The sequence below is a fragment of the Martes martes genome, assembly GCF_963455335.1.
Source record: "Martes martes genome assembly, chromosome: 3".
NCBI lineage: Eukaryota > Metazoa > Chordata > Mammalia > Carnivora > Mustelidae > Martes > Martes martes.
Window position 1 is genome coordinate 61204084 of NC_137890.1, and position 23659 is coordinate 61227742.

Here is a 23659-nt window from a genome sequence, read left to right on the forward strand (position 1 = left end):
CTTCTCTGGCTGTTCTGTCTTCTACCCTCAACACACAACCCAGACTCAACCTTCAATACCATTAACTGCTACAGATCCTCAAGGCTTAGTTTTAAGTCTTGGCCAATCTACATTTTAAACCCTCAACCCCTGCCCACAGATTCATTTACTATCTATATTTAGATAATATTAAACATTTTTATATATCCAGCCTAGATCTTTCTTGAGTATTCTTCTGCCTACTTGACATTTCCCTTGAATGGCTCAAAGGTATCTTAAACTCAACCTTTAAAACTGAAGTCATGATTTTCCTCCACCCAAAATGATACTCTTTCAACATTTCCTAGCTCAGTGAATGGTATCATAATCTCTCCAGCATTGCAAGAAGCCATCTCCCTCTTCCTTATTATACCCCAAATGTAATATAATGTATGTCTCCAAATTTGGTTGATTTAACCTTACAAATATCTCTTAAAATGACTACTTCTCTACCATCACGAAGCTCCTCAGCCAATCCATTAGCAGAACTAATGCAACAATGCCTAACTGGTCTTCCAACATCCATTTGTCTTCCCTCCTCCACCCAGTATCTCCAAATAAAACCCTTGGATGGCCTCCTATTGCTTTTATTTAATAACAACATGACATGGCATTGCTTCGAGTCCCTTAAGTGGTCAAGCCAACCTTCCTTTTCCATTTTATACAAGATTCCTTTTCTTTTATGCACTAAGTCACATGAGCTTGTTTCTAGTCTTGTTCTCAAAACATACTCCCTTTGGTAGGGGTAGGGGCACCTGGATGGCTTAGTCAATTAAGTGTCTGCTTTCTGCTCAGGTCATAATCTCAGGGTCCTGGGACTGAGCCCCACATGGGGCTCCCCGCTCAGCAGGAAGCCTGCTTCTCCCTCTCCCCCTGCTTGTGCACTTTCTCTGTGTCAAATAAATAAATAAATACATCTTTTAAAAAAATACTCCCATTGGGAATATTCTTTGCACAGTCTGATATGATCATATTTCCCACCTTCTGTGTAGTAAATCTTACTCATTTCTTCAGATCTTAGCTTTCTCTGAGCTCCCCGATTAGATCTAGTGTGCCCTTATAGTAAGCTCTTATAGCACATATTCCTCCTTCTGCAGGATATATGATAACTGCAATTTTACTTTGATCTAATGTGACGTTTTTATTTTTTTATTTTTTTAAAAGATTTTATTTGTTTATTTGACAGAGAGAGAGATCACAAATAGACAGAGAGGCAGACAGAGATGGGGGGGAAGCAGGCTCCCCGCGGAGCAGAGAGCCCAATGTGGGGCTCGATCCCAGGACCCTGAGATCATGACCCAAGCCAAAGGCAGAGGCTTAACCCACTGAGCCACCCAGGCGCCCTATGTGACGTTTTTATTAATGTTTGTCTTCTCAACTAGACCAATGGTGGTAGAGCTGCTGTTTATTTTTACTCACCATTTGAGACTCAGAGCCTAGCACAGTGTCTGATTCACAGAAGAAACTCAATAAATATGGCTGAATGAATAAATGATGTATGGATGATGTATGGATAAATAAGGTGACTGGCTAAGTTGCGAAGGCTGCTAAGGAATCTAGTGAACGATGGAAAGCAATCAAACATTTTTAACAGCAGAATAACACTCAAGTGGTGTGTTTTAGAATCATTATTGCCATGATATGACAGGCTGAAAAAAAAACAAGGCAAGTTAAGGAGTTAATGTAATAGTTAAGAAAAGCAGCAGGGTGACTGATGGCAAAAGGAATAGGAATGAGAGGAAGAAACAGGTTAATGAAAGCAAAAAGCAAAGGACTAATATCAAAAACAATTATAGACAAAAAAATATAGAATATGCTATGTCCAAGGCCCTGACACTTTCTCTACCTCTACTATTAAAGTGATGATATAACATGCTCAAAATGGTAACAGAGTACTTTATATATGAAGCATAATTTTTTGTAAAAGCTACAAAACTAAGTTTTAAATATGCACACACAACCAAAAAAGAGTATTTTTCTCAAAAGATGTACAATAACATATAACTACTCACAATTATTAATATTAAAAAATCTCAAAAAAATAAATAAATAAAATAAAAAATCTCAAAGTGTAAAGAATACAACATTAAAACTATAATAAATTAGAAAGTATTAGGTCAAAAGTTTAGTTTAAAGCATGTTGATTAAAAACTTTAGAAATGAATAGCAGGATGCCTGGGTGGCTCAGTTGGTTAACCGTCTGCGTTTGGCTCATGTCATGATCTCAGGGTCCTGGGATCAAGTTCCACATTAGGCTCCTCACTCAGTAGGGAGTCTGCTTCTCCCTCTGCCTGCAGCTTCCCCTGCTTATGCTCTCTTTCTGACAAATAAATAAATAAAAACAAAACAAAATAAAAACTAAAAAATAGTAAGAGCTTTCTGAGTCATTTTGAGAGCTACTATTTTCTAGGTAACTGACAACACGTAATACTTCAAGTATGAAAACTTACCAAAAAACTTCCCACAGTATGTTTTTTATGTCCCTATCCTCTAGAAACAGATTGTACCCCCTAAAAATAATAAGCTTTTCTTGGTAATTCCAAGAAGCAGAGAAAGACAAAGCTTAAAGACCTCTTCTTCATACCAAATATTGCCCCAAATTACAAAGCAAGTTAACAAGTTGACAATTCATTACTTGCTGAACTTTGTACTAGGGTTTCAATTAAACATCCTGCTTGAATCATCATTTAATCTTCCTACATACCTATTACTTCTAACTTATGGTTCTAAAGCATATTATCAATTTAACATATTTCTTTGGTTCCCCAAAATTTAACATTAAATGTATATAAAAAGTTCTCCAACAAGAGCACACAATTATCCATGCAGCTTCATATCCTTCTTTCTTTCCTACCACCAAGTTTGAATTTGAGTATCATAGACTTTTAAGTGTTCTCCACACTGGGTCTAGCTAGAGGTTCCTCTGAATCCCTTTTGGCCTTCAGAAGTTAAGAACATCAGAGTTATATTTTATAGCTTGTGCTTATGAACTTTACCTCACTAGCACCTTCAGTTTGAAAAGTGTAATTTCAAGGTATATTAAAGACTAGCAGTGTTGCATTTGCATTTCCAATTAATTAACCTTAGAATATTTTAGTATTATTTTTACTTCAATTACAAATTACTAGATGATACAATGCTTCACTTTCAAAGGTTGACTTTGGCCAGATGTTTGATTCCTCAGTAACAATTCTTCATAATCACAGAGAGTTTTACTTCTCAGAAATTTGGCAATTTCTCAACTGCCTTTATTTGTACTGCCTATCGTTCAGAAGGTAATCTACTGTATTATCATATTATTAAAATTTCATTATTAATTCACTATACAGTAATAAGTTCTTTAAAAATTTTCAAGCAAGAATTAGGAATCCAAATTTCTGTTAAACTTCTATGAAACTTCTAGTTAAAAATACATAGCAATTGGATGATCAGATGTAATGTATGAACCATGTTTAGATTCTGGTTCAAATAACTGTTGACATTTCTGAGACGATTAGGGAGACTGGAATAAAGATCAGATATTAGACCATTACTTATTAGAGCCCTTAAAAATTCTGTGAAGCTATAACAATAAATTAAAAATAAAATTAACTTATTTAAAAATTAAATGTAGCGGCAGCTGGCTGGCCCAGTAGATAAAGCATGTGACTATTGTTCTCAGGGTTGTTGAGTTCAAGCAAAGAATTTATTTTTAAAAAATTAAATTTAGGGGTGCCTGGGTGGCTCTGTCATTTAGCGTCTGCCTTTGGCTCAGATCATGATCCCAGAGTCCTGGAATTGAGCCCCACATTGGGCTCCCTGCTCAGCAGGAAGCCTGCTTCTCCCTCTACCGCTCCCTCTGCTTGTGTTCCCTCTCTCTTGCTATCTCTGTCAAATAAATAAATAATAATCTTTTTAAAATTTTTTAATTTAAATTTAACAAAATGTTAAAATATATTAAAGTTTCATTAGGCTATAGAACACTGCTGATGTAGACAGATAGATATAGATGTCCTTAAATGTCAAAGACACATACGGAAGTATTTATGAGTGAAATGATACAGTGTTTGTAATTTGCTTTTAAAATATTCCCAGGGCACCTGGGCGGCTCAGTCATTTAAGCGTCCGAATCTTGGTTTCAGCTCAGGTCATGATCTCAGGGTTGTGAGATTAAGCACCATGTGCATGCAACTCTGTACTCCATGAGGGGTCTACTTGAGATTCTTTTCTCCTCCTTCTCCCTCCTGTTATGCTCCTTCGTCTGCTCACACATGTGGGGTCTCTTTCTCTCTCTGTAGGATAAATAAAATCCTTCAAAATAAATAAATATAATAAAATGTTCCTGCTAAAAATGGCAGTAGGGGCAGAACAGATAAAAAACAAGACCAACAAAATGTGTGTAACAGTTGAAGCTGGATAAGGGTTCTTGAGGTTTATTAATTTACTTTCCCTACTTCTGTATGTATTTGAAAGCTCCACAATATATGTTTTTAAAAACTGGATATATGTGAGTAGACACCATTAAAAATGCAAGTAATTAAAAGCCTTTGTGAAAAGAAAATGAGAATGGGAAGGAAATCTTGCCTTTATTACTAGCTTTTCTGTAAATGCAGTTATTAGCCAAATGTTCACATTAAACTGAAACATTTTAGCTCTATAAAATAGAATATAAAAATTTCACCTGACATGAGGTGCTAGCAAAGCAAACAGTTCAGCCTGAGTGAGAGCTTAATGACTCAGGCCCCTGCCTAAAATCTGCACTGACATAGACACTACCAGATACAAGTCCATCACAGGTTACCTCCCTGCTGAGAGCTAATACATCTCTCCTGATTTCAGAAAAGCTGAGAAGGGTAGAGAATGGGCACACTTTCTTAGAATCAAATAAACAAAATCATTTGGGTGTAGGAGGAGGGTAAAGAAACCTTTACACAAAGAATTGATACATTTGTCCAAATTACTGCAGGTTTAGGAAAAAACAAGATTTAAACCCATCTCGTCCCATTTTGCTACATCCTGTTACTTATCTGGATTCCCGTCTCATGTTTACACTGTGCCATATAAAGTCACCTTACTAAAATCTGTTTTTCTGCTTGACTTTATAGCAAATAATTCAGACTACTGCTTTCTGGGTTCCTATTGTTTGCTTTCTTACATCACAACTTTTGTGTATCAGCTTCCTCATCTACAGAATATGTAACAAGGATACACACACAACGATATATATATGCGCGCGCGCGCGTGTGTGTGTTGGTCTACATCAAAATTAATCAATGTAATTCACTATATCAACAAGATTAAAAAAGAAAAGTCATGATGATCTGAACATATGCATTAAAAACACCTGACATTTCACTAGCCATTCATGATTTAAAAAAAAAAAAAAAAAGCCTCAGCAAACTGGGAACAAAAGAGAATTTCTACAATCCAATAAAAAGAGTATACAAAAAACCTACGGTTAACATCACACTTACATGGTTAAAGTTTTCACTCCCAATGCCATCCCCCAAGATTAGGAACAAGGCAAAGATGTCCATTCTCACCACTTTTCCAAGCACATTAAGGCAAGAAAAGGAGGGGCACCTGGGTGGCTCAGTCATTAAGGGTCTGCCTTTGGCTCAGATCAGGATCCCAGGGTCCTGGGATCAAGCCCCACATTGGGCTCCCTGCTCAGCAGGGAGCTTGCTTCTCCCTCTCCCACTCCCCCTGCTTGTGTTCCCTATCTTGCTGTCTCTGTCAAATAAATAAATAAAACCTTAAAAAAAAAAAAAAGGCAAGAAAAGGAAATAAAAAGCGGACAGATACTGAAAATGTGTAAGTGAAACTCTCTACATTTACAAACACGATCCTGTATGCAAAAAATTCCCAAAAATCTACAAAAAGCTACAGGATAAGTGAATTTAAGAAAATCAGAGATTATGAGGTCAAAATACAGAAATCAACTCTATTTCTATGTGCAAGCAAAAATCAGAAATTGAAAGTAAAAAGACCAATTTATGATAGCATCAAAATACATGGGCAAAACATACAGTAAAAACTACAAACACCACTGAAAAAAGTTAGACTTAAAAAATCTGAGATTACCATCTCCATGGGATTAGAATAAGTAATAATGTGAGGTGTTGACTTTTCCCAAATTAAGTTATAGATTCAATGTAATTCCAATTAAAATTGCAGTAGGTAGGGCGCCTTGGCTAGCTCAGTCAGGAGAACATGCCAATCTTGATCTTGGGGTCATATATTCAAGCCCCTTGTGGGCTTAGAGCTTACTTAAACAAAATTGCAGTGGGCTCTCTAGCAAAAAATTATCAAGCTAATTCTAAAATATTATGGCTAAACAAACTCAAAAGACCTAGGAGAGACAAAACAATTTTGGAGAAGAACAAGTTGGAAACTTAAACTAACTGACTTCAAGACATATTAGGACATATTAATAGGACATATTAATAGGACTAGATATTGCTGTCTTGGCAAAAGACAGCCATAGAAATCAACAAAACAGAATAAAAAGCCCAGAAATAGACACAAGTGGCCAACTGACTTTCAACAAAGATGCCACAGCAATGCAATGGGGGAAAGGATTATCTTTTTAACAATAGCACTGATAAGATTAGTTAATGATGTTTCAAAAAATGAATCTCAATACTTTCCTCCCATGAGACATAAAAATTCTAACGAATCATGATCCCAAGAGAGCTCACACTATATAAAACTCCTTGAAGAAAATATAGGAGAAAAATCTTAGTAACATTAGGCTAGGCAAAAAATTCTGAAATAGGATACAGAAAGCACAAACCATAAAAGAAAAAAAATTAATTTAAAGCATTTGCTCTTCAAAAGACACTGTAAAGAAGGAAAAGGCAAATCATAGACTGAGAGAAAATATTTGAAAAACATGTATCCGATAAAGGACTTGTATCCAGAATATGTAAAAGATTCTTAAAACCCAGTAATAAGACAATCCAATAAAAAATGGGCAACAGATAAGAACACTCACTTCACCAAAGGAGACATATAGATGGCATATAAATACATGAAAAGATGTTCAACACTATTAGTAATTAGGAATGTAAACTAAAACCAAAAGATACCACCACACCCACTATGTTGTCTAAAATTTAAGACTGAAAAAACTCAAGTGTTGGAAGGATATAGAGCAACTAGAACTCTCACATATACCTGGTGGGAATGCAAAACTAGTAGAACCACCCTAGTGAACAGTTTGGCAGTTTCTTATGAAGTTAGATACACACTTACCATATCACCCACCAACTGCGCTCCTATGCATATGCTGCCCAAGAGAAATGAAAACTTAGGTCCACAAAAGGACCTGTTTGCCAATGTACACAGTGACTTTATTCATAATGGTTGAAAAAAGAAAAAAAAAAAAAAAAGAGGAGGGGCACCTGGGTGGCTCAGTCGTTAAGCCTCTGCCTTCAGCTCAGGTCATGATCTCAGGGTCATGGGATCAAGCCCTGCATCGGGCTCTCTGCTCAGCGGGAAGCCTGCTTCCCCCTCTCTCTCTCTCTGCCTGCCTCTCTGGCTGCCTCTCTGCCTACTTGTGATCCCTGTCTGTCAAGTAAATAAAATCTTTTAAAATAAATAAAACTTATTGGTTTTAAAGAAATTAGGTCAGTTGGTAATTCCTAAGCTATAGCAGAACTAGGGATAAGGTAACACTTAGGAAGTAACTTCAGAAAAATAATATATGTATATAAACAAATGCTAAATTTTTTGTTATTTATAAATGCTGTAAAAATTCATTCATAGTATGAGTATCAACTGAGCGACTATTCTCTGCCAGGCACTGGGGTTACAGTGGTAAGCAAAAGAACACAGGATAGTCTTTGCCCTTGTGGGGCAGGAAAGCTGGTTGACATAAACCAGATAGGTACACAGATTACTATGCAATAGACATTATGCTAAATGCTATGAAGGAAAAGGGTTTTTTTTCTTTTCTTTCTTTTTTTAAAGGTCAAAACAAAATCCTATGCTCCAGTTTTAACCAATGGAGATCACACTCCCTGGCTAGTCTCTGGTTGTCCTGATACTTCCACAAAAAGTTATATATCTCACTAAAATCCTATCTTTCCTGAAAGCATCATTGTTGCCTTCATGAGCAAGTCTTCTCTGATCCCTACAAGAATTAGAATTTTCTCCTTTCTGTAATGTGATAGAGAATAATAAAAACAGCAAAATCTCTTAAGCCTTTATTATTTCACTTAGTCGTTACAACCACGAGATATAGCTATTGCTATCCCCATTTTAGAGTTGAGGAAACTAAGGCTTCAAACAAGAATTAGGTTACACCTCTAATTAGCTGCAAAGCCAGGAATCAAACTTGGATCTTTATAACATAATCATATTCTAACAAATACCTACCTTAAATTTTAATCGGAAATACTAGTGTGAATTCAGGACACACTTTCTCTTTCGGGAAAAAAAAATGTATTTCCTAACTGTCCACTGAAAAGGCCTCAAAACAATGACTAAACTCAACAGCCCACTTTGAAAACCCAGGTTATGATCTCCATATACATATACCATTTCTTAATACACAGAACTTGATATGTTCCAGGTCTGGGGCAGAAATGCACAAGATAAACTTAGAACAAGTAGTCAGTCATATCAGAAAGAGGTTTCCAAAGCTTTTAAAATAAAATTAATTTTTTTACATTTTATTTCAGAAACTGCTCACTGCTTCTTAAAATCTAATGTCTCTTCTCGCTAATCAAAAGCCCCAAATTTTAGCTAGACACATGGCCACCCAAGCAGACTTTACATTTCCCCCTCTGCCTCACAGTAAGTGTGGTCAAATTCTGGTTGATGGACTCCCACTGGAGCTGCCATATTAGGTCATGCTCACATCAGGTGGCTGCCTGCCCTCCACATTCTTTACTCTTTCCCACAAGCTGAAATTCAGTTATAGTGTTGAACTAGGTAGAGTGTATTGTAAAACCAGTATCAACCATTCAAATAAAGGCAGACAAAGCGACAAAGTAGAAGGAAGCTGGGGCGCAAGTAAGCAACAGTTCGGAGCAGAACCACCCTACCTCCAGACCACTAACCAATTCAGTCTCTGATGTAAGAGAAAAACCTTTCCATCTTTTTAAGCCACTATTACTTTTGTCCAATTACAGCAGCAGAACCAATACCCTAAAAAATAAACTTGCCAGAAGATTTTCAGAATCCTTGGAAGTTCAACTAGATGCTTGTCAATTTGTTTTGCTCTGTTGCATTAAATCTGCATTCAAAGAGGCACTATATGTGCACTAAAGGCAGGGAAGCACACATTCTAAATCAAACTAATTCTAAATGCCTTTGTAATTTAAGAAATAGAAAGCTGGCACCTCCAGGATCAAATCCCCACTCTAGTCCCAATTACTCAATTTGCTTAGATAATGTAGATGGGACAAAATCTTCAAATAAAATGTTAACATTTTTAGTGAAACTGAGTATTTCTTAAATCTCCTTTCTCAAATGTAACAGAAGCTCTTCCTCAGAACAAACAACAACAAACCCACATAACTAGGATCAAGCCCTTAGATTCATTTTTATTTCCTCCTTTCTGGTAAATATAAGAATAGTTCTAAGACTCAAGATTTAGGGGCGCCTGCGTGGCTCAGTGGGTTAAAGCCTCTGCCTTCCGCTCAGGTCATGATCCCAGGGTCCTGGGATCGAGCCCTACATCGGGCTCGCTGTTCCGTGGAGAGCCTGCTTTCTCCTCTCTCTCTGCCTGCCTCTCTGCCTACTTGTGATCTCTGTCTGTCAAAGAAATAAATACAATCTTAAAAAAAAAAAAAAAAAAAAAGGACTCAAGATTTAGTCCTTCAACTTCCTTTCTCTCCCTAAGGTTTTATCCTTCAACAATCATAATCCTCAGTTATTTTCCTGATTACTTCCCAGAACAGTTTAAAATCCCAAAATACCAAAACTGAAATTATCTGGTTGAAAGAAAGTGTATGAAAGAAAGCTACCTATCCTAGCATTTGCTAGGATAAAGAACCAATGCAGTCTGTTAGAACATCTTTAGATTTCTTTCTGAAATGAGTTTTGTTAAAAAGGAAAGGTTTACTAAATGCCACTAAATTGGTCATTTTAAAATGTTTAATTTTATGTTTATTAAAAAATTTAAAAATTAAAATAAAAAATGATTAATTTTTATGTTATGTGAATTTCACCTCAATAAAACAATATACAATAAAACCTTAGCAAAAGCCAGGCCCTTTACCAATCCAGTAAAGGAAAACTCCAAGAAAGAATAACAAAGACAAAGATGGAAGTAGGACAGAAAGATAAATGATTAAGAATGACAATAATGATGGTAATAGTAACGGATACATTCAGAAGTCAGAATAGAGACACAGATGGGGGAAAAAATTGCTGAAGAAGTAACTTAAAGGGTGGGAGTTTCCAAACTGAAGGGCCTGCCAGAGGCCACCACAATATCTAGAGGAAGTGAGAAAATTTAACAAATAAAAGAATGAATATAAACCAGGATAAGAGTGGTAAGAATTAAGCCCTAAAAATACAGAGAAGAAAATATAACTAAATGCCTAAAAGCAAATTTTAGAAATCTGTTTACAGATGGAAATCTGTATTTACTGATGGATGAAACTGGGAATAAATGAAATTGCCTAAAAGGAGCATAGCAAATATAAAGGCAAAATAAAATAAAATCTAAGATTAAGGCACGTTAAAGAAAGATCAAGGATTAAAAGAAACCAAACGCCAAATGAAAACCAGGAGAGTGTAAGCCCAGAAGCCACTTTTAAGAAAGTGTTCAATAATGTTGGCAAAGGCTCAAAGAAGAGAAAAATTAAAAACCAATGACTGAATCTGATGATTAAGTCATTAGTGACCTTATTAACAATGACACAATCAGAAGCTAGACTGTAATAGATTAAGGAACAAAAAAAAGAGTAGGGAAGTCAAGGAGAATCAGAAATAATTTCTAAATTTGCCAAGAAAGGGATAAGGAAATTTAAGAAAGTCAGTAGAGAGGGAAATAAGGTATGTGAGGGTAAAGATATGAGCTTCTCCATTTCATTTTTTTGGAATGGCTGAACCAGGGAGGCAGAGTTACACAACCACCACCGCTAATTTCAGAACATTTCCATCACCCAAAAGAGAAACCCCATTCGCATTAGCATCAACTCTTACCCTCAAGCCCTAGCAACCACTTTATTTTTCTGTTTCCATGGATTTGCCTATTCTGAGGATTTCCTATGAAGGGAATCATGCAGTGACTGGCCTTTTGTATCTGGCTTATTTCATTTAGCGTGTTTTTCAAGCTTCAGCCATGTTGTAGTGTCAGAATTTCATTCCCTTTTAAGCTGAGTAACATTCCACTGTGTGATATACCACATTTTCTTTATCCATTCACCAGTTTCTACTTTTAGTTATTATAAATAATGCTGATAAAGACATTTTATATGGATATATTATAATTTCTGTTGGGTACATACCAAGAAGTAGAATTTGGGTGTCATTGGATAACTCTTGTGTTCAACTTCTTGAGGAACTGCCAAACTATCTCCATAGTTGCTGCATCACTTTACATTACCACTGGTAATGTAGCAGGGTTCTAGTTTCCCTGCATTCTCACCAACATTTGTTATTAACCATCTTTTTTATTATAACCATTACAATAGGTATAAAGTGGTATCCCATTATGGTTTTGATTTGCATTTCCCTAATGACTCACGATGGTAAACATCTTTTCATGTGCTTACAGGTCATCTGCATGTCTTTAGAGAAATATTTCAAATCCACTGCATATATTTTAATTGGGCTGTCTTTTTATCTTTGTGTTTTAACAGTTCTTTTTATAATCTGGATAGTAGGCCCTTATGAGATATATGATTTACAAATATTTTCTCCTATTCTGTTACAATCTTTTCTTGATATCACAAATGATATCTTGAATAACAAATGTTTTTAATTTTGATGAAGTCAAATTTTTCTAGTTTTTTTTGGATGTGCTTCTGTCAAATCTAAGAAACCACTGCCTAATCCAAAGCCATGAGGATTTAGTCTGTATGTTTTCTTCCAAAAGTTTCAGCTCTCACGTTTACATTGCCCATCCATTTTTATTTCATTTTTGTATATGGTGTCAGGTAAGAGTCCAACTTCACTCTCCTGCATAAGGATATTTAGTTGTCCAGTACCACTTGTTGAAAACATTATTCTTTTCCCATTAAATTCTTGGTTCTCTTGTTGAAGAGCAAATGACCATAAATGTATAAATGACCATAAATTTCTGAACTCTCAATTTATCCATTGATCTAGATGTCTATCCTTATGCAGTACTGTATGGTTTTCTGTTGTTTTTAAATTCCACATTACAGCGTGAGAAGCAATAAACTTGAAGTAAAAAGAAAAAACCAACAGACTAGTCCTAGCCATGCCTCTCAATTGAGAATCAGCTATCTCAGGACTCATTTTCCTCCCTCTCACAGAACTGGGAATTAAGTGATATGTGAAATTAAGCAATAAAAAGTAAGAAAATTAAGTCTTATTTATTACTTATCTTTTAAATGCTTACTTTCAACCTCATAAATTATTTTGGCAGCCAAGAATAAAAGAAACACAGAAAAAATCTGCTTCTAAGAAACAGTGCCTAGCATATAGTAAGGCCTCAATAAATTACTGTAATTAATCATTTTCCAATTGCTTTGTATTCTTTTCATTCATTCTCAATGACTGTTAATATGGAAAAGCAACTGATTTTTAGAATCATCATACTTCAAGTTCTTTTTTTAGCAATTATTTCCTTGAAAAAAAAATCAAGTACATATCCCATAAGCTATTTCTAGTTTTTTAATATTATTATCCAGTACAAGCAGCATTTAAGATGGTTCTCTTCATGATACCGAATAAGGAATGGAAAATTAAAATATTATTAAACTCGAAGCGAATTCTCTAAAATTTGGTAATAATCTGCTTTATTTAGTTGGTAGTTCTTACAGTTCCGTAGTTACAGTGTATATCCTTTAAATTTAAAAAAAAAAAAAAAGTTTTTGGTTCTAGTAGTTTAACAGCAAAATCTGTTCAGAGAAAAGAGCAACTAAATTACTTAGCAGTCAATGATACGAAAATAATTTCTTTCACAAAGTTTTACTCCAATAAATTTCAATGGTGAGGTCTAATTTTTTAACAACTATATTGAAAAATACACCCATTTTAAAAGTGCCCAATTTAATTATTTTTAGTAAATTTACAGAGTTGCACAACAATCACCACCATTCAGTTTTAGAACATTTTCAAATCTCAGAAAGATCCCTTCTGCCCATCTGTAGTCAGTCCCCCGTCGACCCCAGGCAACTACTAATCTACTTTATGGACGATGCATAAAAATGGAACCAAACAATATGTGGTCTTTTGCACCTGGCATAATGTTTTGAAGACTCATTCATGTTATAGCATGTCGGTAGTCCATTTCCTTTTCTTGCTAAATAGTATTCCAAGTTTCTTTATTTTGTATCTGGTGTTAAACGACCCACAAACAATTTTATCCTCTTTTACGAGGTTAAAAAAAAAAAAGTTGCCAAAATTACCTAACTTCTCGTATATTCCACACTGTCACTACTATCTTTCTAAAATCCAAATTTGATCACTTTCTCCCATACTAAAATCTCTTCAATGGTTATTACCATCAACCTCTAAGACATCTACATCCCCTGGCAGGGCATACACAGGGGTCCAGGTCGTCCTCCCAGTCTTATTTCCTCCTCCTTTACTAAACATTGCCAACTATAAGTACTGAGGTATATATAGTTCCCCCACTCTCTCTTCTATGACTTTTATGCCTTTGCACTCATCTACTTCCCAAACTAAATTAATCTTTCAAAGCCCAACTTCTATCTGAACATCACTGGTTTTCAGTATTTGTTCAATTAAACTGAATACATGCTGACCACTAGCATTCTTCTGCTCACTTCATTAAGGAAGACCAACTGCATCTAAAATTCATGGCAAAAAGGACCTGAAAACAGTCTAATACAATTCAAGGTCTAGGGTACTGGTCTCAAAATAGGGTATACTTCAGAGGTCACAAACTATGGCCCAGCAGCCAAATCCAGCCTCTGGCTTGTTTTGATAAATAAAATTTTATTGACAACAGCCACACTCATTCATTTAACACATTGTCCATGGCTGCTTCTGCCCTACAGCAGTGGAACGGAACAGTTCTTATCTGACCAGGTGAGCTAAAAAGCCTACAATATTTACTACCTGGTCCTTTAAGTCTGCATACTCCTGGTATACATCATGATGCGAGGGAAGAAAGTTAACAGACTTTCCTTTAAGTTTTTCATCTCATCTTTTAAAATTTCTATTTTTGTAGATGTTTTCTAATATTAATATACAGGTATGTGCATGCACATAATTATATATACATAATATCTAAACATAAAAATGGACAAAAATTGGGGATAGTGCATGCCCATATTATATATTTTTTTCTAACACAGGAGACTCAACAACAGCAACAAAAAAAAATAAAACCTATATTGTTTTCAAGTAAATTTTAGGATTTACTTGAAAATTTGGCAACCAAAATTATATGAACAACAGTTCTGTAAATGCTTCAAAGCACAGAGAAAGAAGCCTAGAATTAAGCTTTTTCCGAAACAGAATTCTCAAAACATCTCTAAAAAGTCTTTTTATGGAGCTAAAAATGTTATTCAAATAATGAAACAGTCCTAATATTCTTTAAGTTGAATGTAATAAAATATGAGCTACATAAATAAACTGCTTCACAGGTGGTTATGTTTTTTAAAAAATTACTATAACTGACAAATCAAATGCAAATTTGTCCTTCAGAATCCTGAAGCCCAATTGCCTGATAATCAATACATGATAAATATATAAACTAAGAGAATACCTCACTAGTTAATTTTTTTTTAATCCATCTGTACTTATAATGCAATTCTATAACCAAAATGTTCCTTGGCTATGAAAGTAGGTTGTTTCCCTTTAAGACAACAGATCCTAGTCTAAGGTTTGAAGGGCCCAGGAAATACCAAATTCCTCCCCTTACACATCTTAAGGTTAAGAGGTTATTAGTTTCTAATAACTCAAAAGTTGGGGTCTGATCATCATCATCAACAAATTTATGAACTAATTTACCAAACTGAACCTGGAATTTGTCAGGTTAGGGTTATCATTCTATGTTGAATCATATTCTCCAACAAATAGTCACAGCCCCCAGAGAGAACTACACTCTACTCTGCTCACCTTTAAGGCTTTTTCTGAGGCCTTCCGAGATGACTAGCATCAGACTTTTGAGGAAGGCTAGCCATTAGACAAGGCTTTTCCCCACGATCTGACTGCTTGAAGTGACATCCAGGATCAGGTCGATCCTGTATCCAGGAATCATGACCCTCCCTGAGGCACCAGTCATCATGAGACAGTCAGTGCACTTTGGCACTTCTTGAAAACCACTGGGCTGCTCCTTTAGCTGAAAGGAAAAAAAACATCAAAACCACAACAAACAAAACAAAGGGGGAAAAATCAGTAATTCAACCTGAAAAGACAGAGCGTGGGGAAAAATAAACCAAAACAGCCTTGTCTAGAACAAAATGTAGCCTTGCCTTGATGTAAAGATCATAGTTCCAGTCACTGCACAAAGTTTATTCCTATTACACAAATCTAAAAATTTTTAAATCTATTTTATTACATCAAGAGAACAACTGAGAATGGAAGTTTATATTAAAAAACCTATTTATGGGATACAGCTAACTAAGTATAATGAAGGTATTTGTGAAAGACTAGCCACCTACAGCTTACGTGAGTGCACCTCACCAGGAGTGCAAGCACCCCACTTTCCATGCTCTCAAACTATAATCTGACCTAGAGAGACATAAAATACATCTGATGGGCTGACTTTCACTGAGTTTAACTGGCAGAAAACTGCTAGTGCAGTTAAAGCTGATCTACAACTGTTCTTAAATTACATACAGATGAACAGAAAAGAAACTGGGCTGGCATCCTCCTTAACTGACTTATCGCTAGCACAAAGTGTCCCCCCACACACAATGCTTTTGTCCCAGCATTCTGAATTTCAATGTTCATGCTTACTTGAGAGGAACAATTTTAAATGTTCACATCACTATGGCTTTAAATTTAAAAGCTTAAAGACCTGACAAATAAGTAATAAGATGATTTAAGGCTTATTTATTTAATCTGCTTCAAAATAAACACTTTAACTATCAATATCCAGAGATAAAATTCTGCTTATTTGCTTTTAAGTACAAAATACTTTTCCTATGACATAATGCTAAAAGGCAAGAAAAAGTCTTTGAGCTATTGTTTTAAAAATTTGGCTCATAATTCCTTTAAAACACTGGTACCCTAAAGATGATACTTTATCAAAGAATTATTTTATATTTCTTTCTACTATGTATCCAATATCCCCATTTCAGTTCAGACTACCAACATCTACACAGATCTCAGGTTGGAATCTTCAAAATATTACTAATCTGTCCTTCTCTTTTTTACTTGTTTGAAAATATGATTAAAGCGACAGACCTCCGTCCCCCAGAAGAATGTGCATAATTGCACAAATGGGCAATGTCTAGATTAAATTTTCAGGGAATTCACAAAACCCTCTGAAACTCAAGCCTGGACCCTGGTTCAGAACCCCAAACACTGCCTTTTTTTTTTCCCCCTCCCACCTTACCATCTCTAAAGACCTGATTAGTTAGCATACCTATCAAATCTCTCACATTTCTGCATCTCCGTCCAGCACTGGCTGTTTTAGACATCCCCTGTTTTTCCTGGATTATTCCATGTTGTTTGTGAATTCTTCCCAGTTAACCATCCTTCAACCTGTTTTCTTTCACCCTTGGTTGCAAAGTAAGCTTACTAACGCATATCTGATCATGTGACTTGCCTGATTACCAAGCACCTTCAATATCTCCTTTGCAAAGGTTAACAGAATGATGTCCATTCTGTTTAGGGTGATTATCTTCTGGCTTCTACCTACATTTCAAGCACTCACTCCCCCTGCCTATGCTTTCTATACTCCACTCATAAAATTTATAGTCTCCCCATACACTGCTTTTATGACTTCATACTTTTGTACGCTATTCCCTTCTCTCTGAAATGTCATGGCTCAATTTCTTATTCATCTCTCAAAACTTATCTCCCCTGGTTATGCTCTCTCAAGAGCTTCTATTTGTTTCTGGCATGAGATTTATCTCATGTATAGAAATGCTTATTAAAACTTGCCTTTCTTCGAGTACATTTTCTAGGGGCAAGAGCCTTACTTGATTTCACCATTGGTGTCCCTGGCACCTAGAACACAGTAGTACTAATATAAATGTATGGTGTGCCATTATTCTTGTACACAACCAAAATTACTATGCCTCACCAAAAAAAAAAAAAAAGACTGATGAATTAATCTAAAATATACATTAAGAATTCAAAATCAAAACAATTCATTATAGAGGAGTATTTCAGCAGGAACTCTCTAGAAAGCGAAAATTAAGTATAACCATCACCAATTCTTTATAAATTGCCATCATCTGAGTCAAGTATGTTGTGTATATGTACATGAGTGTGTGTATATATATAAATATATATAAAAAATTTTTCTTAAGTAAGACTAGTTATGGACATCCAAACCAGGAATTAAGCACAATAAGGGGGTGCCTGGGTGGCTCAGTCAGTTAAACGTTCGACTTTTTATTTCAGCTCAGGTCGTGATCTCAGGCTTGTGAGATCCAGCCCCACATCTCAGGCTCCATGCTGGGTATGGAGCCTGCTTAGATTCTCTCTCTCCCTCCCTCTACCCTCCCCTCCACCCACGCTCTCAATCCCTCTCTCTCTTTAAAAAAAAAAAAAGGCACAATAAGGATAACAGAATATTATGCCATCCTTTGGATAAAAACTCCTTAAGCCAAGGACAGCAAGCACATGACAAATAATATGAATTAATTACTCCCCTTTTCTTACCCTCTCCTCTACCTCATCTCATACTCAGGGCCAAAGAGTCCTCCTAATTCAGCATACCATAAAAGCAATAAATACAGACTAACTGCAGTAGGCACAGAAGTTAGTATTTCAGGGCTATCCAATAATCTCAATCCTAAACCAAATCAAACACAATATTCACAGAAAACTTACTCCATGTTCCTTGGAAACCCATTCCCAAGTTTAACAATTCCAAAGATTGTTTTATCTTATATAAAATATTTTGCTAGCATTGAAAGTCAAAATGGTTGTTTTGCTACAGTTGTTCATTTTCAAATGCATATTTTATTGTTTAAAAATACATATATTTACAGTTACATTGTATTCAAATCTGTGTATCAGAATCAACTGGGACATTTTCAAAAATACAGATTCCTAGGTCCCTGTCCAGATGAACTGAATTTCAGAATTAGAACTGAATTCCAGAATTAGAACCAGGCCATATATATTTTATAAAATACCCAAGATGATTTTGATGCAACCATCTGAATTTTTTTTTTTTAAGATTTTATTTATTTGCCAGAGAGAGAGAGAGAGAGAGTGTGTACACACAAGCAGGCAGAGAGGCAGGCAGAGGCAGCGAGAGAAGCAGGCTCCCTGCCAAGCAAGGAGCCCGATGCGGGACTCGATCCCAGGACCCTGGGATCATGACCTGAGCCGAAGGCAGCGGCTTAACCAACTGAGTCACCCAGGTGTCCCTGATGCAACCATTTGAAAACTAACGTTCTAAACATCATAGTAGTCTATATATGGAAGAGCTACAATCAGAAGATAAAAGAAACAACTCTAAATAAAATTTTCCTTACATGTATAGTGTCTCTGATTACTTATTGGTTTTGACAGGCTAATAAAGGCAGGGTGAAATTCCTTCAGCCTCTGAATAAAAACTGCTTCAATATCTCTTACCACAGAATTCTAGATAATAGATTAGTTATTGTAGCCATACAGCTTCACTAAAGAGTGGTCACCTAGCATTTTTAAAAAATTATTCTATTGCAGTGCTTGGCTAGAGGCAATCCTTAAAGAGTTTTTCTTTCCACATGACCTCGAAAAAAGATATATTCAATAAGAGTATTGCAAATGTGTTCCTGAAATTCACTATAGTTATTAAATTTGAAACATTTATCATCATCTTCTTTATTATAATTTACATATTTTCAATATACTAATAATTGTAGATGTATACATTTCTATAGCACACCAGGAATAAAAAATCCAGGTGTTGAGAGAACAGGGTCCATCAGAATGGGTATAAAATAGAAAATGCAACCAACAAATTCTTACTAAGTGTTCTGGAAAGCTGAACAGACAGAAACTGACATATACAGTAATGCTGTACATACATATAGAACATTTTAACCACAAATTAGTAAGACAGGAACTATTGTTACTGAGCCCCTAGTAATATCAATATGAAAAGGCACCAGTGCTAAGGGATAAACATGACAACTCAAAAATGCATTTACACACATATCTGTTTGATACATTCCACCATACTACGATGACATTCCTCAAGATCTCTCAGAGGTCTTTTTAAAAAAGAGAAAAAGATGCTCCAAAATTCTAAGTGTACTGGGAAAAAAAACTATTTTAAACATGTATTTAAAAGACTTGAGTGTCATACACATATTTTTTGTGACTTTACTAAAACAAAAACATTTTCTGGAGGGAGAGATGAGGTTCTGAATTATTTCAGGTACTGGAAACCCAACTCAAAAAAACCTGGATTGCATGATCATACAGATCACAAAGATTAAATATAAACTATAATTATAGGTCCTACAGATTATCCTTATAAAAGGTAAAACCATTTACATTGCAAAGAATGATCCAGAAAAATCACTAATACCAATCCACATCTCAAAGACTGATGGGACTTCTACATCAACTTTAAGAGCTCACAAAATGAAATAGAAGACCCTAATCTGTAGCCACTTGAACACATAGCTGAGATTACTCTGACATTTTGTTTCTACAAACACATGCTCTTTCTGAACATTTGCCAAGGTATAAACGCAGTTGTCCTAATTTGTCTTAAAAGGCTGGGAAAGTTCATAGGAAGGCAAAACTTTTAATGTCAAAAGCCAACATTTTATTTTTTATTGAAAATATCTTCTCTAAAATGTTAGCCTCCAGGGCAATCATAACATTGAGAGAGAGACACAGAAACATTCTTCAGCATATAGAAATCTCAATATTTGAAAGATAATACTACTATTAGCACTTTCAAGGAAGAGAAAAATAACTGCTACACTATCCTGGAATGTCATTCATAGCCAAGAAGGTACTGGCAGGATATCTTCTGGCTACTTTATTGAGTAATATAGTTAGCTATGTGTTCCTGGAATCACATTAAGATAGTTTTCCATTGCAAAACAGTGCTAGAAAGGAACTATGCAGAGAATTAAAACCAGAAAATTTTTTTTCAGTAACTCTAATTACAATTTTGTGATTCTACCAAAACATCTGATACGTCAGTACAATAACATGACGAATGGTACTGTCAATAATTGGCCATAGCGTGCTTATCAACATCAAGGACTACTACTATGAGGGTAAGCAATATAATTTTCTAGTGTATCAGAATTCAAAGTCCCATCTAACTCACTCCTCAAATATGAAAATATTTCAAGCAACCGGTGTTATCAAGTAGCTACATTAAAAAAAAAAAAAAGAGGCAAAAAATACACACATACTCTTCCAACACAGCAGTTACCAAAAGTCCTAGAGAGTTGTCCAAAAATACAACACTAGAAACAAACTCATGACATCTCAGACAGTTGCCTTGACTTTCATTAAATGAAGCCAAAAAAGATAATTAAAGTCATGAAATAAGGTAAAAAGATGATATACAGCTCAAGATTTTTGCCTGTAATACAAAGCTATTACTCTCCTACCTCCTAACACACTGCTAAGTGATGAGCTGTCAGGGAGGAAATGGTATCCCCATCTTATTTTGACAAGTAAGTTATAAGAAACTGGGTCATTCTGTCCTGAAGAGACTTAGCCAGGTCAAGAGACAATATGGCAAAGTTTTTCCATGAATTATTTTCTAGGCTCAAAACAATTTTACACCAGGCTTCTTTATAAATTTCACAGATACAGGCTAAGAGCCACATCCCAATACTAAATCATCCACAAGTCCTTGAATGTAATCAAAATTAAAATGACCATAAAAATTCACATTACACAGGATCTCACACATACAGAGAACAGGTAATAGCCCCTCCCTCTTCAGTGCTCCCATACACTTAGTATATATCTCTATTTTATCATTTATAAAACCATTTAATAGGCAATCTCCCCATAAAGACTGTGAACTTAAGAACAAGAAATCTACTCTATTCATCTTTGTTACCCTCATTGACTAGAGATGAATGCCCTGGTCTTAACAGTCATTCAATGAATACTGAGTGAACAAGAACGGAACACCTACATCATAATTGTATAGAAAGCTGAAGCAGATAAACAGGGAATCAGAGGATAAACTTAAGACAACAAAAAAACCAGAATCTAATATAGAGGCACGAGATACAACAGGAAAAAAAAAACCAGGTCTGGAGGTGCTGGATGTCTTTTGGATTTTACATCAATTCTAATCCAGATTTTGGCAATAAAAAATGCTATAACCTTGAGCAAATCACTTTCCTCCCGGAGGGTCTCAATATCCTCATTTGTAAAAATACAAAGTAAGACTACATGAGTTCTATGTTGCCTTATGCGCCATAAGGATGATTTTAAAGCAGCAGAAACACATATTCCTGAAAAACAGCACTAACAGATCAGATACAATACCCCATGTGAAACAGTGTAACTCTTAAGCAAAGGTTATCATTCAGGTAGGATGCACAATTCCATAAATATTAGTAATAGGTCACATCAATAGCAGCCAGGGCCAATGAAAAATTATATACATACAAACCTAATGTGGAAATTACTGATACATTCACTCATTCAATAAATCTAAAAAAGAATAAAGTTTTGCCAAAGGCAGGGTTAAGAGATCTGAAGAGAAAGAGACAAAATGCAAAATTCTGTTATTCCCTAGAAATTATGACAACATAGATCATATGTAGCATGCATGAGCACACACACACATACATACAAGAGCAAAACGAAAAGCATCTTTACATTTGTTATGATTTGAAAGACTCCTTAAAATGAATCACATAACTTAATTATTTGGGCTAGAACAGTCCAACATTTCCCAGTATTTTAGCAAAAAGTTAAGCTTCCAACTATATGTACATCTGGGGTGCATTCTCTACCCTACAAGAGAAGTCCGGTTGGGACATTAAGAACCAAATATTCAAAGGATCAAAGACATTCTTAACCTTGAAAAACAAAACAACTCACAGACCTTCCAACTACATTACCATATCAAAGCTTTACCTTAAATCAATCTTCTACCACAGATAAGTAACAGTAATCAATTTTCATCTTGATGACTACCAAACTCAATACAATAGTATCTATAATCAAGACATTTTATTATAAGCTCTGTTCTCAGTACTAGGCTAACTATCACAGAAGACAAAAGAGAACTAAAAGGTAAAGATGCTTTCCCCAAGAAAATCCCAATCTTACTTGCAAGGTAGTTATAGATTACTGTTAGCACACAGTCCCACTTCTCCAATATCCCTCCCAAAAACCTGGGAAGAAAGGTGAACAACTCCAATATCCATTTATATTTCAAAATATGTTTAAAAGTTAAAGGAGTTCCTACAAGCCAAATATTACAAACAAAACAGATCCAGATATATGGGAACAAAATACACTGTACCCCAAAGGGAATTTCTATAAAGGCAGTAAGACAAAGCACCCTGAATAATCTCACAAGCAGGAATACTTTACAACAAAAAATAGAATACTTTTTCAGTCATCATAACTACAAATCAGAATCATTAAGGATAAAAAAAATCAAAAAGACTTCATTTATATAAAAAAAGGTTAAAGTAATTAATGTGTTCTATTAATAATACTTTATCAATACCCCAATTTTCCAGTCAAATTTTTCAAAAAGGAAGGTAAAGTGGGAAAAATCAACTTCAAAGCTTCAAATTTAAACTGAAGCAACATTTCTACTGCTTGTTCATGTATATAATTAATGTCTATCTGTTCCTAATAGTGGCAGGACATAACTGGCTATACATGCCAACCTAGTTCAAGAAAGCCCAGAAATCCCTCAGGTTCAGCTATGTAGCATTCCAATGCTACTAATTACATATAGACCATAAATTAATTATGAATTTTAATCTACCTAAATTTTTCAGTTCTATCTCCATGAACCAAACTCTAAATTCCCTTTAATAACAATTGATCAAATAAAAACAATTCTGGTTCTCTTCCAACAAATCAAGATCAGGTAATGACAACTCTACTGGTTCCACTGCTTCGTGATAGAACAATACTATGCTCATTTCTTTACAGCCTAGCAAGCACTTTGACACACATTACTTCTTTTCAGTCTTCCAACAACCCTATGAGGAAAGGCCAGAATTACCATTTTATCTCAAGGATAAGGAAAGAAATTTGGAGAAGTTAGGTAACTGGTACAAAGTTCACTGCTGGAAAAGAGGTGAACAAAAACCAGAACCCATATGTCCTGACTCTACGTCCAAGTGACTTTCCACAACATCATACAAATGAAAATCTTTCTAAAAATCACTGAACTTAGAAACTA

At 35.3% G+C, this 23659-nt stretch overlaps 1 protein-coding gene across 2 annotated transcripts in view; it reads right to left on the reverse strand.

The window, feature by feature from the left end:
- The window catches only part of INTS6 (integrator complex subunit 6), a 92429-nt gene that overhangs the window by 46626 nt on the left and 22144 nt on the right, over positions 1-23659 (reverse strand). Inside the window, exon 1 of one of the 2 annotated variants that reach the window (XM_080797928.1) lies at positions 15238-15382. The exons of the other annotated variant lie outside the window; for it this stretch is intronic. The gene's annotated coding sequence lies outside the window, so the exon portion shown is untranslated. Of the gene's footprint in view, positions 1-15237; positions 15383-23659 lie in introns of those variants that run through there. 2 annotated transcript variants of the gene reach the window in all.